This window comes from Notamacropus eugenii, chromosome 5 (assembly GCF_028372415.1).
Source record: "Notamacropus eugenii isolate mMacEug1 chromosome 5, mMacEug1.pri_v2, whole genome shotgun sequence".
In the NCBI taxonomy this organism is placed as follows: Eukaryota; Metazoa; Chordata; class Mammalia; order Diprotodontia; family Macropodidae; genus Notamacropus; species Notamacropus eugenii.
The window spans coordinates 95,477,421-95,492,037 of record NC_092876.1 but is presented as its reverse complement, the minus strand read 5'-3'; the positions used below and the strand labels follow the sequence as shown (position 1 = coordinate 95,492,037).

Genomic DNA, 14,617 nt, shown 5'->3' with positions numbered 1-14,617 from the left:
TATGTTTTCATTCTTTTGATTTTGTTTGATTGATTCTTGATGTACCATAGAGTCATTAGGTTCCACTTGCCCAATTCTAATCCTTAAAAAATTATTTTCTTTAGTTTGCTCTTTGGTGCCTCTTTTCCATTTGACCAATTCTTTTTTTTAACAAGTTCTTCTCTTCAGTGGATTTCTCTATCTCCTTTTCCATTCAGACAATTGTATTTTTTGAGGAGTTGTTTTCTTCAGCCAGTTTTTGTTTGTCCTTTCCCAAGCTCTTGATTGTCTCTTGCATACCTCTCATTTCCTTTCCCAAATTTTTCTTTTACCTCTCTTATCGGACTTTAAAAACCCTTCTTGAGCTCTTCCAAGTAGGCTTTTTGAACTTGAGACCAATTTGTATTTTCCTTTGAGATGTCAGGTGTAGGTATATTGACAGTGTTATCCTCTTCTGAGTTTGTGTTTTGATCTTCCCTGTTACCATAACAAATCTCTATGGTCTGTGATCTTTTCTGCTTCTTGCTCATGTTGTTTGCCTATTTCCTGACTTTTTAATTTGAATTCTTCTGATGGAATGCAGGGGTACTGTCCCAAGCTTCTTTTGCTGGATAATTAGTGGTCTGGCAACTTCCCTAGTGCAGAGCTGCAGTCCTAGTGGTGGTGTGTCATGTGTGCTGAGGCCAAATGTTTTTTTTCTGTGCTTCCCTGGGACTGTACTGCAGCACTGCTTGAAGACTGCACATTCTGAGCTGTGTTTGAAAACAAGGGGTTCTGGTAGGTGGAGATTCATGCCCATATGAAGCTGCACTGGATCATGGGACAGTCTAGTCCCTGTAAGTTGCCTGGCCCCCCAGTACTGCACAGAAACACGGAGTCTGACAGTTCTCCTGGCTATTCTAAAGCATATGAGAGGTCCTGGTGTTGGTGTTTGCCTACTCTGCCACCCTGGGGCTGAGGATCTCCTGCTGGTTTGGTGAGGTAGGACATTCTTCAGGCTTGCTGGGACACATCTTTTCCTAGAATGATCAATTGGGGAATGGCTGAACAAGTTGTTTTATATCGATGGAATGGAATACTATTGTGCCAAAAGAAATGATGAACAGGAAGACTTCAGAGAGACCTGGAATGACTGATATGAATTGGTGCTTAGTGAAAAGAGGAGAACCAGGAGAACTTTTTACACAGCAACAACCTCAGTGCGCAATGAATTTTTCTGATAGACTTAACCCTTCACAGCACTGCAAGGACCTAAGAAACTTCCCAATGAACTCTTGAGGCAAAATGCTTTCCACGTCCAGAGAATGAACTATGGAACTCAATCACAGAATGAAGAAGACCATTTTCTCTTGTGTTATGTTATGTTTTGTCTTTCTTCCATTAATTTTAATTCTTTTATGCAACATGAATAACGTGAAAATGTATTTTATAAGAATGTATGTGTAGAATATATATAAGATTGCATGTTGTCTCAGCAGGGAGGAGGGAGAAAGTGGAAAAAGGTGTAGACTGAGGGGGGAAAATCTAAGATATGTGGAAGGGATTGTAGAAAACTGAAAACAAATAAAGTAATTAAGAGATTAAAAGGTTTTACACAAATATAATTTAGTAAAAAATTTCAAAGGCAAAGAGGTGACTGTAAAAATATTCGTATGAAGTTCCTTTGATAAAGTGCTCATGCTTGTAATATATATGGAATTTTTCCAAATTTATGTGAGGAAAGGCCCTTCCCCAAGAGGAAGAAGGTAGGAACAATCATGAAAAAGAAGTTTGAAATGAGTAAAAGTAAAAATGATAAATGAATGTAAAAATGCTATGAATCACAAATAATTAGAAAAATGAAAATTAAAGCAGTTTGAGGTTCTACCATGTACCTATCACACTGGCAAAAATGGCATAAGGGGAAAATGACAAATATTATTGGGGCTGTGGAAGACGGGTACATCAGAGCGCCTTTGGAGTAGCTGTGATTGGTTTTGTCATTCTGTTAAACAGTCTGAAACTATGCCCAGAAGGATCCTTATATGTGTATTGTCTTTGACCCATCTATGCTACTACTGGAATTACGTTCCAAAAAGAAAATCATAGAAAAAGTAAAGGAAGCTATATATGCAAAAATATTTGTAGTAGCTCTTTTTTATTAGCTAAAAATTGAAAATGAAGATGTCCTTCACTTCAGAAATGACTAAACAAATTGGGGTGTATCGTTCTTTTGGAATTCTATTGTGGCATAAAAAATGATGAAATGGACAGTTTCAGAGCTTATTGGGAAGGACTTATACAACTTATACTTTGACTTCAACAATGCAAATGGAAAAGAAAAAGAAAAATCAAAATACATTCTTTTGATAGTATAATGATCAATAATTCTTCCAAATACAAGATGTAAGAATATGCCTTCCTCTCTTATTGTGGAAGAGGGAGCACTTTGGATGTGTAATCCATATAGCATCAGATTTTCCTGATATGTTGACTGATTTTCCTAAAATTTTTTCCCCTCTTTATTCTTTGTCATCAGAAATGGCTTTAGGAGTAGCAGATGAGAAGACATACATAGAAATGACAGTAATGCAAAGACAAGGGCTACCAGTGGAAATTTTTTCAATATAAAAGGAATTACATGAATATGCCCAGTACTACAGTGGTGAAATGCTAAAGATATTGAGTGTTTTTGTCAAGAAAGAGGAGGTGAAATGAATTCCTCTCTCCCTTCCCACATTATTATTCCTAATAATCGATAGTCAGCATCTTCTTCTTTCTCATTTTCTCTGCCTTCATGTGTCCCATTGTTGACCTGATATAACTCAGGCATGAGGAGCTGGACAAGAAGAATGGCAGGGTAGATTAGGAAGGTGCAATTTTAAGGCAATTGAACTGATAACTGGAAGGGGATGTCAGAGGATAGTAGCTGTAAAGGAATGGAGGCTGTGACCTCCTTTCCAGAAAGAGAAGAAAGAAGGAAATCCTGGAGAAAGGAATGATTCATTTAATCTTTGGTTGAATGTGCCCTACAGGTTGAAAAACTTCAAGGTACCTCATTCATGTTGTCAGTATCTCTTTTCTGCTCCCAGTTTGAAAAGCCTGTACTTGTGAGATATTGTCTTTGAGGATGATGGGATGAAACTGCCATGTGAGACCTTGGGAAAAGAGAACTGTCAGCTAGAGACACTAGAGTGAGTCCATATAACTGTCTTCTCTTGAGAGCCTCCTGAGCATTAGGGCCATAAGCTCAAAGTGAGCTGGAAGAACCACACTGATTTGGGGAGGGTGACTGCAGGCTGCCTGTCCCAGAGGAGGGGAGGCTTTATCCACATTTATTCCTTTTGGAAATTTTGCACAATAGACCCTTCTCTTCACCAGGCTTTTGGGGCCTGTTTATTCATGGGAGTATCCACTTCCCTCTGATATCCCATTGGAACTTCTCTGACCTTCCCTTGATCTGTCCCCATGAATTGATATAAAGTTATGTTGTCTTCTCCCTGTGTTTCTTGTCCAAGAGGAGCTTAGTTCTAGTGTGAGAAGGATGAATTGCTCTGGTAGGAAATAATAGGGGAAAAGAACCACTATTTCAGTGAATAAAGGCTACTGAAAGGGTCCTTTTTTGTGGAAAAGGTTCTCTTTTATACTCCTTCACTCCAGCTTCTCACCATTACAGTCTGCAACATCAGTGCCTAGTCAGCCCACTATCTCCTTAGCCCTCTGGTAGATCAGGGACCCTGTCCACCAGTAGAGCAGAAGCAGAGCTGTCATCTCGATTCTAACTATGGCTGTGGCCTCAGTGGAAGAGTTGGTGGAGGTAGGGGAGGTGTTGAGGCATCATGGCACTCACTCCAAAGTATGAAAAAGCAGGAATGGCGAGGTCAGGACAGAGTTAGTAAGAGTTAGAAGAGAGTGAGTGAACCAGGATAAAACAGAGAAGGAATGTCTCCTCCACAATTGTAGATATGATCCCTCTCTTAATACTTTTTTGCTTTCTATCACAGTGTTGGTTTAGATTGTTTATTGTACACACACACACACACACCGACACACGCACCCTCCAGAGCTTTTTACACAAACTGTTTTCTTTCCAAGAAATCCTATAATAAATACAGTTGATTTTTTGAGTTTTGTTTAATAATGCATTCTATAATTTTGTTTGGAATGCAAGTGAAGCATCCTGGCCTCTCACTGGAAGCACACTCCTTCTCCCCCTTTTTCAATATTGAGGCATCTGTAACATTCCCTTTCTGTGAAAATTTTTCTGTTTTTCCATGTTACATCTACATTTACCAATAAGTCCCTCTATTCACTATTTTGTTATTTTGGGGCTTTCCTCACCAGGAATCTGTGAATATAAGCGTAATCATACATTGAACCCCTCTCTCTGTCCCCATCCCCTATTCTTACTACAGATGTAGGGACATGGGGGAGCTGAGTGGGAAAGTATGATTTATTAATATGATGATTCTAAAGGAACTGTGGCATTGAGCTCTTTCCCTGTGACAAATTGTGAATAAATGAATCCTGGAGAATGTAATTGACCATATCCTCTCTGGTTTTCTATGTCCTTCAGAATAACCTATTGGAAAAATTGTGGTGCTAATGATCTTAATTCTTTCTTGCCTGAGAGACTGGAAAGACTTCACCATCAATGTTTCTTGCCTTGAGGGTGTAATGAAGCTTCTGGGCAGTGTCTTAGCACTTGAGGACTGTAAACTCCAGACACTCAGGTGAGTCTCTATGAGATTTCTTTTGGGTGAGAATCTTAGGTTTGCTGGTCAAAGGGGGAAGGAGGAGCATAATTTGGGGAGGGAGACTGGTAACTCCTTTCTTGAGGTAGTTTTAGGAGTCAAGATCTCATGCATTTTCATTCCTATAGTTATTGTTTCTTCTGAGATATTGACCAGAAAGTGGTTTATTCAGGGGTTTCTGAAATTATCCCTGAAAGATGTAGTTGAAGAATCCATTAGTTCCTGCACTGTCACCTGGTAAATACTTTTCTCTCTCACATCCTGTCCCTGTTTTTTTGTTTTGTTTTGTTTTGTTTGTTTTTTGGGTTTTGTCTTCTTTGTTATAGGGCTCAGTTCTAGAGTGAGGAGGGCGAACATGGGTATGTGAGAGACAGAACAATAATTTGATGAGGAAAGACTGCTGTATTCAGTGAAAAAATTCAATAAGGTTTGACCTGCTTTATTCACTGATTCTCCAAGCTGTAAATGGAGAGATCATGTTTGTTTCTCACAGCTATTACACAGTGACCAAGTTGATGTAGACCTCAAAACTCATCCATTCTATCCTGTTCCTGAACAGGAATCTTTTTACAACATTGATTAAACATGATCATCTGCTTCTCAGAGAAAGACATTAGGGTGGGTGGAAAACAGCAACAGTTACTATTGATAATCACTCTAAAGCTAGGAGGGTCCAGAGGAGCCCTTAGGCAGGGGCTTATTAGAGCCCCATTTTTAGAGTATAGTAGGTTTAACATGAAGCAAAAGAAAAGAAAGGAAAGGAAGGAAAGGGAAGGGAAAGGAAAGGGGACCTCATGAAAGGGGCCATGCCTTGGCTACTTCTTAAACACTATTCAGTGAATGGGCGTTGCCTCACCCTAAGTGTGTACCTGTAAAGACCTTGGCCTAAAGAGCCCAAGGTCTCACAGTGTCTCTTGGGTCATCTCCCCCATCCAGGTCACTCAATTCAGATGGTTCTGGAGGAGAAATGAGGCTGGTGACCTTGTACAGCCCTCCCTCACTCAAAACAAAGTCAAGTGCAAGTCATGTCATCATTTCTCTGATGGCATGGTCTTCTTCAGTGATGACGGTAGAACACAATCTACAAAATATAGTGTTCGAAGACCTACAGTTCTTCAACACAGTAGCTGCTACTTCTTGTGTAATCCTGATTTTAGTTTCATTATATTTAAATTTTTTTCTTGTTGCTTATAATATTTTTTTCTTAACCTAGAAACCTTGAAACTTGGCTGTTGTATTCCTATAAGTTTTTGTCCAGGGATCTTTCAGGTGGTAATAGGTGGATTTTTTCCCCTGTATTTTTATCTTACCTTCTTGTTCTGGAACTTAAAGGAAATTTTCCTTTAGAATTTCTTGTAATATTGTATCAAGATTTTTTTTTATATATCTTCAGGTGGTCAGACTATTGTCATATTATTTCTCCTCTATCTGGTCTCCAGATCAGTTGTTTTTGTGATGAGATGTATCACATTCTCTTCTATTCTTTATTCTTCTGATTTTGTTTTATAATTTTTTTGGTTTCTTCTAACATCATCAGCTTCAGCTTGATCAGTTCCCGTTTTCAAGGCATTATTTTCTTCATTAAATTTTTGATGTTATTTTTCAGTTGGTTGACTCTCTTTTCATAACTTTCCTGGATTACTCTTATTTTTTCCCCAGTTTTTCTTTGATCTCTCATTTGATTTTTAAAGTCCTTTCAAAGTTCTTCTAAGAACTCTTTTTGGACTTGTGACCACTTGATGTTTCTTGTTGAGAAAGAAGTGATTTTTTTAAGCTCCACTATCTTCTGAACATGAACTCAGCTCTTCTCCATCCCCATAGTAGGTATCTACGGTTAGCTTTTTTCTCCTTTGTTTACTCATTTTTTGGTTTTCTTTTGTTTTATTTTTAGCAGCTTATTATTGATATTTAGGTTTTAGTCCCCAGGTGTGGGGAATGATACCCAGTCCTTAGATATTTCTTGCTGTTATTTTCTGAGCTCTGGGGTGAGGTAGGGTTGGGGGTGGGCTTGGCCACTCCTCTCTATCCCTAAGCCACAACTGGGACCCCAGCCACTCTGTGCCACAAATGCTCATGCTTATTTGCTCCCTCTGGTGGCTGCAAACTACAGCTTTCTTCTCTGCCCTGCAACAGAAACCATAGTCTCTGCTGTCCTGCAAGTGCCCACAGCCAGGAGTCTCTGCCCCTCTGCTGCTGCATTCCCCAGGGGTATGGTAGCTTCTTCTCCCCTCCAGTAGAGGTAAGGGACAAAAATCCCAGCATGGAACTGTAGCTGCAGCACAGGACCACATCAGGTCAGCATAGATACAATTGTCATCCCTCAGTGTTGGAAGGTCTTTTAGTCTTCTGTTCAGTCTCCTTTATCTATTTCTCATATCTATGCCTGAAAGAAAGAAAGAATCGACCACTTCTCCCCTAATCATGTTTTTTCCTACAGTTTGGCGGAATGTTGTCTTAACCATGCCTGTTTCCAGAATCTCTACTGTGCTCTCTGTAGCAATAAGAGCTTGAAAGACTTAGATTTGAGTGGAAATTTCTTGGTAGAGTGGGAAATAAGTCTTCTCTGTAAGGCCTTGGGAAATCAAAACTGCAAGTTAGAGACTCTGAGGTAAGTTCCCCCATGTTCCCTTGGATGATGTTCTGTTTGTGATCAGGGACAGGAGTGCCTTAGGAAGAGAGAGCAGCACAAACCAGGGAATGGAGTGTGAAAATTGTTTGCCTAATCCCGGTTCAAGGTTCATAACCTCTTACTTTTCTTGTTCTTAGTGTGCCCTAAGAAGGAACATGAGAGGGAAAGGTTGGTTTGCTAAGGGAATACTGCCTTTTGTTGTAAGAGCCAGTTTTCACATATATGTACATGGCTCCTAAATTTGTATTTTTAATACTAGTTCCTGGATATCCTGTAAATACATCAGACTCAACACATTTGAACTGAACTGGTTTTCTTTTCAACAAAATCCACACCTCTTCGTAACTTCCCTGTTTCTGTTGAGGGTACCATCCTTCTAGTCACTCAGGTTTGCAACTTCACTGTGATCCTTGATTCCTCACTTTCTCACCCCATACATAAAACGAGTTGGCATATTTTGTAATTTCTTCTTCCAAAACAGTCTCCTTTATATATTTCTCATCTCTATGACTGAAAGAAAGAAGGATGAAGCTGTGGTCCCTAGCTGGCCAGTTGGGTTCTGAGTGGGACAGCTCCTACTTCTACTTACAGATGACTCTGGAGGAGAAAGTGAGATTGGTGAGTTTGCACATTCCTCACTTCAATGCAGTTGTCTTGCATGTCATGGCATCACCTCTGTGATGTCATGGTCCTCTATTAGAACCAAAGACCAACAGCAACCTCTGTGCGTAGTAGTTAACCAAAGAAATTTACTTTGGTGACCAGGAAGATCAATTTCTCTTTTGAGACCTCTTTATTCATCTCCTTTGACCACTTATTCACGGAGAAATGACTGAAATCATTGAATTCTGTCTGTTCCCCGTATGTATATACATAGGTTTACTAGTCTCATATCAGAGTTTTACTGCAAAAAAACCCCAAACAAACAAATCAAAACAAAAGGTTTTCCCTTTGTCTCCCTTTCTTATCATATCATTAATTCCATTCATGTGAAATACCTTTCCATGGCATTTGATGGATATGGGCTATTTTGTCTTTTGTTTATGCCACTATCTAAGTATACTCCCATATTTATAGTTGTCTCCATTTCCTGATCTGATTCACCTACTCTTTTTGCTCTTCTTCTTCTAGTTCTTGTTCTTCTTCTTTTTAACAATATGACCTTCAAGCCACATGTACATTTTGACCCCGGTACGCTACATGTTATAAATTTTGGTCTAAAACTAATTGTTTTCTGCCAAAATGTTTTCCAGTTTTTCCAGCAATTTTTTTTCACGTGGTAAGTTCTGTCCTCTGTAATTTATGTTCTCATGTCTATTGAAGACCAATTATTGACTTTAGTTGTTTCTGATTCTTTCTTATTTAATGACTCTATTTTTTTATCTACTCCCAACTAGTTTTGTTGATTCTTGGGCTATAGTACAATTTGAGGTCTAAAAATGCTGTTCTCTGGAAGAGACTGATTGTTTTTAAAGAAACTATATTCATTCCACTGAAGAGGAGATGACAAAAGATGATGATGATAAAGTGGTTGTGTTTTTAGCACTGCCCAGAGAAAGACAAGAAGTCAATTAATCATGAAAAATTGAATTGAACCTTTTCCAAAAAACCTATATCTCTTCTCAACTTCCCTATTTCTCTTGAAGATACCATCCTTCTAGTCACTCAGTTATGCAATTTCAATGTTATTCGTGATTCCTCACTTTCTCACCCCTTATATATAATCAATTGCCACATTATGTAATTTGTTCTTCCAGCAGAATCTCCTTTATCTGTTTCTTATGTCTTTGCATATAACTACCATTCTAGTGCAGACACTCACCACCTTTCATCTTCACTGTTACAACAGCTACTAACTGGTCTCCATACCTCAAGTCTTTGCCCTCTTTAATCCACCCTTCCCACAGCTGACCAAGTGATTTCCTTAAGCTCCAGTCTGACCATGCCATTCCCTTATTCAGTAATCTCTAGCTGCTCTCTGTTCCCCCCAGGACCAAATATGAAGTCCTGTTTGGCATTTTATACTCTTTACAAGTGTCCTACACCTCCCTCTCCAATCTTACAATCTTTCTTCATACATTCTGTGGTGCAGACAGAGTGGCCTTACTGTTGTTCACACAATGCAGTCAGTCCAATTCCTGTTTCTATTCCTTTGCATTGAATAACTACTATGCCTTTAGTGGTCTCCCTTCTTACCCCTTCCTCATAGAGGTCTAATGTCCTTTAAGACTCATTTTCAACACTACACTCAACATGAATCCTTTCCTGATCTGTTCATCCATTAGTGTCCTCCTCACACAAATTCACTTATTACTGTTTTGTCTCTTCCTATTTATTTATGCATGATCTCCCCTCATAGGATGCAAATTCCTTGAAGGCAGGAACTATTCCACTTGTATCGTCGTATGCCCATTATCTGTTGCTCTGCCTGGTAAAGAGTAGGTACTTAATAACTCAGTTTACTGAATTGTCGCAATACATTCTAATGGAAGGAAGCTAAGCCACATTGAGAGAGGTTAGCAAAGTTTCTTGAGGTAAGAAGAAAGGGTTCTTCAAATTTGACCTGTACGCAGGCCAGCTGGACTCTGACCTAAGTTCAGAGATATACAACCATAACTTAAGCAGTTACAGAGAAAAATCAGTGACTTGTGAAAAGGATCAATGAGAAAATGTTATAGGATTCACTTAGATCTCACCTATTGCTGTCCAAGGAGCAATAGCATTCTCAGTGGCCACAGCCAAGTAAACTGTTTCAGCAGATGGGCTAAACCAGGTCAAGGATAACTAAGGGCTCTCAAACCGTTTCTTGGAGGTTTCTACCCCAAGTATATGAAGACTTCTCCTTTTGGAATGGGTAGATGAGAAAGATTTGTTCCAGTGACCATGAAGGTGGGTGAAGCAGATGCTGTGGAGAGCTTGGAGCTTAGTTAGACATCAGAGACACCAAGGTCATTCACTGCATCTTGAGCCATCACCAGTCTTCTTGACTCTTTCCTGTGATGTATTGGATTGTGACAAATGTAGAAGAGAATGTGAGTTCATGCAACTTTGCCTCACTTAATTCCAACTTAAACATGAATCAGAAGAGAACACCTATACCATTTTCCCCTATCTCAAAGTTCTGCTGTAACAGCCAAGTGATGAAGCAACAGGTTCAGATTCACTGGGGGCTGTAGTTACCACCCTGCACCCAGGTGGCCCAGTCCATAGAGTCATCATCTCATTGGGAGTAGCAATGAGATTTTTCAAACCTGTCCTCCTCACCCCCACCAGGGTGTCTGGGCAGCCTTTTAAGTATCACCTGGATCACCTGCTGATATGAGGAAGGGGCTAGAAAAGGTGCCCTAAAAATTGTCTTCTTATGTAACCCTGACCTGGTACTGTGTCAGGTGTGGAACCCACCCTGCTGTTGAAATACATTTACACATACACACACATGCAAGTCTGTATGCACACACACACAGTCTAGAAAAACTTCACACATGATTCCACTTAGCATGAGTACATGGAATATGTGCAGATTTGTGGACAACACAAAATCTACCAGATGTGAAAGATGACAACCTCTTGATGTGAGAGAACTCAGGAGGTATCATATCCAAAGAGTAGCTTTGAATCGAAAGAAGGCTGGCAAACTAAATCCGGCTTTCCAAGTTGATTCTGGGTACATGTTTTTTGTGGAGTGGCTACAGTGATGAGGAGCACTAGGAAGTTGGTGTTGGTTTCACAATCAAATCTAATATAGTAAACAAGCTTGTACACCTCTCAAAAGGAGTGAACCATAGGCTCATCAAAATGTACTTGCCACTTGTAGGAAAATGCCACACCAACATTATTAGTACCTATGCTTACACCATGAAGAATCCCAATGAAGTAAAAAACAAATTCTATAAAGACCCAGAAACTGTCATGTCCCCAAAATTGACAAGCTTATAATTCAAGGTGACTTTAATGTTGGATTAGACACAGACTATTAGTCATGGTGAGGGGTCCTTGAGAGAAATGAAGTTGGAAACAGTAACTGTAGTGGTCACTTAGTACTGACGTCTTGTACATCTAATGACCTTCTCATCACTAAAATTGTTTTCCATTTACCCAAAGACAATAAAACTTTGTGAATCCACTCTGGCAGCAAACATTAATGTTTAAAAAACTGTGTCATTATTAGGAAAAGAGACAGAAAAGGTGCAGGAGTGACAGAGGCAATGTGTGGCACAGTGCTGGACTGATTATAGACATATGCTCTCACTGCTAAATATTTGCAGTCAAGAAATGCAGTAGCTTCCAGACAGGTAACAACCAGAATACATAATGTCAGCAGATTAGTGTGCTTCTCTCAGTGGGAAGGATGTGATGCTAACTTGGAGGGAAAGTTTAGACAACAGTTGATTGGCAACTGTGGAGGAGAAAAGGAGTGGACAGCTTTTACAGATTTGGTGTATGGTACTACATTGACTCAACTTGGTCAGAACACTGGTAAACATCAAGAGTCGTCTGACAAAAGTGGTAGGGAAATTCAGAGGCTGGTAAATGAAAAAATGAAAATTCCATAGTGTTTACCAATAGGACAGTTTACCTGCCTATAAGAAAGCGATATTAACTCCATGATAAGTAACATACAAGCAAAGCTCAGAGAGAGGCAGATTCTTGGCTCAATAAGAAGGCAAATGAAATTCAACTTTACACTAATAGTAACAATCCAAAGCACTTTTATGATGCCCTGAAGGTTATTTAGAGGCCAAAGACCTATGGCACATCTCCACCACTCAGTGCTAATGGAGTCACATTGATTAGTGATAAGGAGCAGATCCTGGAGATCTGGGCTGAACACTTCCATCGTGTTCTCAGCAGACCATCATCAATCAACGCTGAAAACAGTGACCATTTACCTGAGGTTGAGGTCAGTCCCTCTCTAGACCAATATCCGACTGAAGAAGAGGTATTGAATGCCATTTGGCTCCTTTCCTGTGGCGAAGCACCTGGTGATGACTCTGTTCCAGCTGAGATTTACAAGGTGGTGGTGGGGTCCATTGCTGACTGAAATGTTCTGGGTTATATGGCAAGAAGACTTTATCATCCAGGTGTTCAAGGGCTCCTAGACTGTCCACCTATATAAAAGTAAAGGAAACATATTGTCCTGTGACAATCACAGGAAGTTTCTCTCTTGGTCATTGCTGGCAGGATTTTTGCCAGAGTGCTCTTTAGCAGACACATCCTTCACCTGGAAGACAGTCATCTACTGAGAGCCAGTGAGGCTTCAGAAAGGGTTGAGAAACAGTTGATATCATGTTTGCTATGAGGCAACTTGAAGACAAATGCCAAGAGTAGAAGAGAGGACTGTACACAATCTTCATTGATCTGACCCATGTCTTTGATACTGTCAGTCATGAAGACTTACAGAAAATTATGTCAAAATTTGGTTGCTGAGAGAAGCTCATTGGTATTTGACATCAATGTCATGGTGGCATACTTGCCTGCATGCTAGATAACACAGGACACTCTCCTGCTTTCCCATTTACCAGAGGAGTGAAGCAAGACTGTGTGCTTTCTCTCATGCTTTTTATCCTATTTTCATCAATATTGTCAGACAACTTCAATGAGGACCAACACAGCGTCAAGGTCAGCTACCCCACTGATGCTGAATTATTTAACTTGAAAAGGTTAGAGGCCAGGAGTAAAGTGGAAGGAAAGTTGTTGCATGATTTCCTTGTTCACAATTGATTGTCCAATGTATCCTCTGAAACTGAGATGCAACAAAGTATGGATCTGTTCTCTGCAGCTTGTGATAATTTTGACCTAACAATTAAGACCAAGAAAACACAAGTGCTCCACCCACCAGCACCACACCATCCATACGTGGAACCATCAGTTACAGCAGGTGGAGCAGTTTTGAATATTGTGGATGAGTTCACTTATCTTGGCAGTCTACTTTCCAAGAATGTACATTTTGATAATGAAGTTGCCACATGCATTTCCAGATCTAGCTCAGTCTTTGAGAGGCTCCAAAGGAAAGTGTGAAGAGCTATAAGACCACCTACCAAACTGAAGATCTACAGAGCTATTTTGCTGACCTTATTGCTGTATGCTTGTGAAACCTGAACAGTATACCAACACCATGCCAAGAAACTGAGTAGCTTCAATTTGAATTGTTTTAAGAAGATTCCAATGATCACATGGTAAGGTAAGATAATAGATACTTGGGTCCTTTCTCATCCTAAACTGACAAGCACTTTAACTCTACTGCAGATAGCACAACTCCAATGTGCTGGCCACGTTGTTAAAATTTCAAACATACACTTGCCTCAAAGATTATTTTGTGGTGAGCTCACAAAGGACAAGCACTCACATGGTGCACAGAAGAAGCAATGTAATGATACTCTCAAGGTCTCTCTGAAGAACTTTGGAATTGATTATGTGACATGGGAGACACTGGCATCTGACTACCCAGCATGGCATGCCCTCATCAAAGAAGGTGCTGTGGTCCACGAGGAAGACAGAATGGACATTACTCAAAAGAAGTGGAAAATGTACAAATTTAGAGAATATACCCAAGTATTAATATGAACTATTTGTGCCCGATCAGTGGTTGTGTATTCTGAACTCCTACTGGTGTGATCAGCCACAGTTGGACACACTGTAACTTGACTGTAACATTGTGATTTCATTTTGGTCCTCTGTGAGAATGAAGAAAAACAATCAACCAATGAATTCAAAAAGGACATTAAATGAGTTTGGCATAACTTTTCCTCACAATATTCTTGTTGACTGACTTTGTGATCATCACTTTCTCATTTAGATTTGCATCAACTATGTCTTTAAGAAGACATTTTATGATTTTTTCCAGGAAATAAAGTCAAGCTCACTACCACAAAGTTTGCTGACGCTGTTTCCTTTCCTTTTCTGAAAATGCAGATATTTGTCCTCCAACCTAGTAGGACCTCTCTTATTTTTCACAGTCTTCCACATGTCACCAACAATGCCTCAACAGTCACATATTTTTTTTTAGTGTCAATTTTCAAGTAACAAAGTTTAAAATAAAACTTGACCCTCCCACTGGCTTCTCCTTTAGTGAGAAAAAAATCCCATAATGAACAACTAGATAGTTTGACAAAAGAAATTTCCATATTAATCATTTTTGAAAATATATGTCTCTTTCTCCATTTCAAGCTCATCAGCTCTGTCAGAAAGTGGGTGGTCTATTTTATCATCTTTAGTTTGGACTCATTTGTTATTGTGTTGATCAGAGTCCTAAAGTCTTTCACAGCTATTTTTTCCC

General features: G+C 39.6%; 1 protein-coding gene across 2 annotated transcripts in view; it reads left to right on the top strand.

Annotated features, from left to right (window-relative positions):
- Positions 1-14,617, top strand: part of LOC140504873 (NACHT, LRR and PYD domains-containing protein 3-like) — a 396,422-nt gene that overhangs the window by 262,380 nt on the left and 119,425 nt on the right. The window lies entirely within an intron of this gene.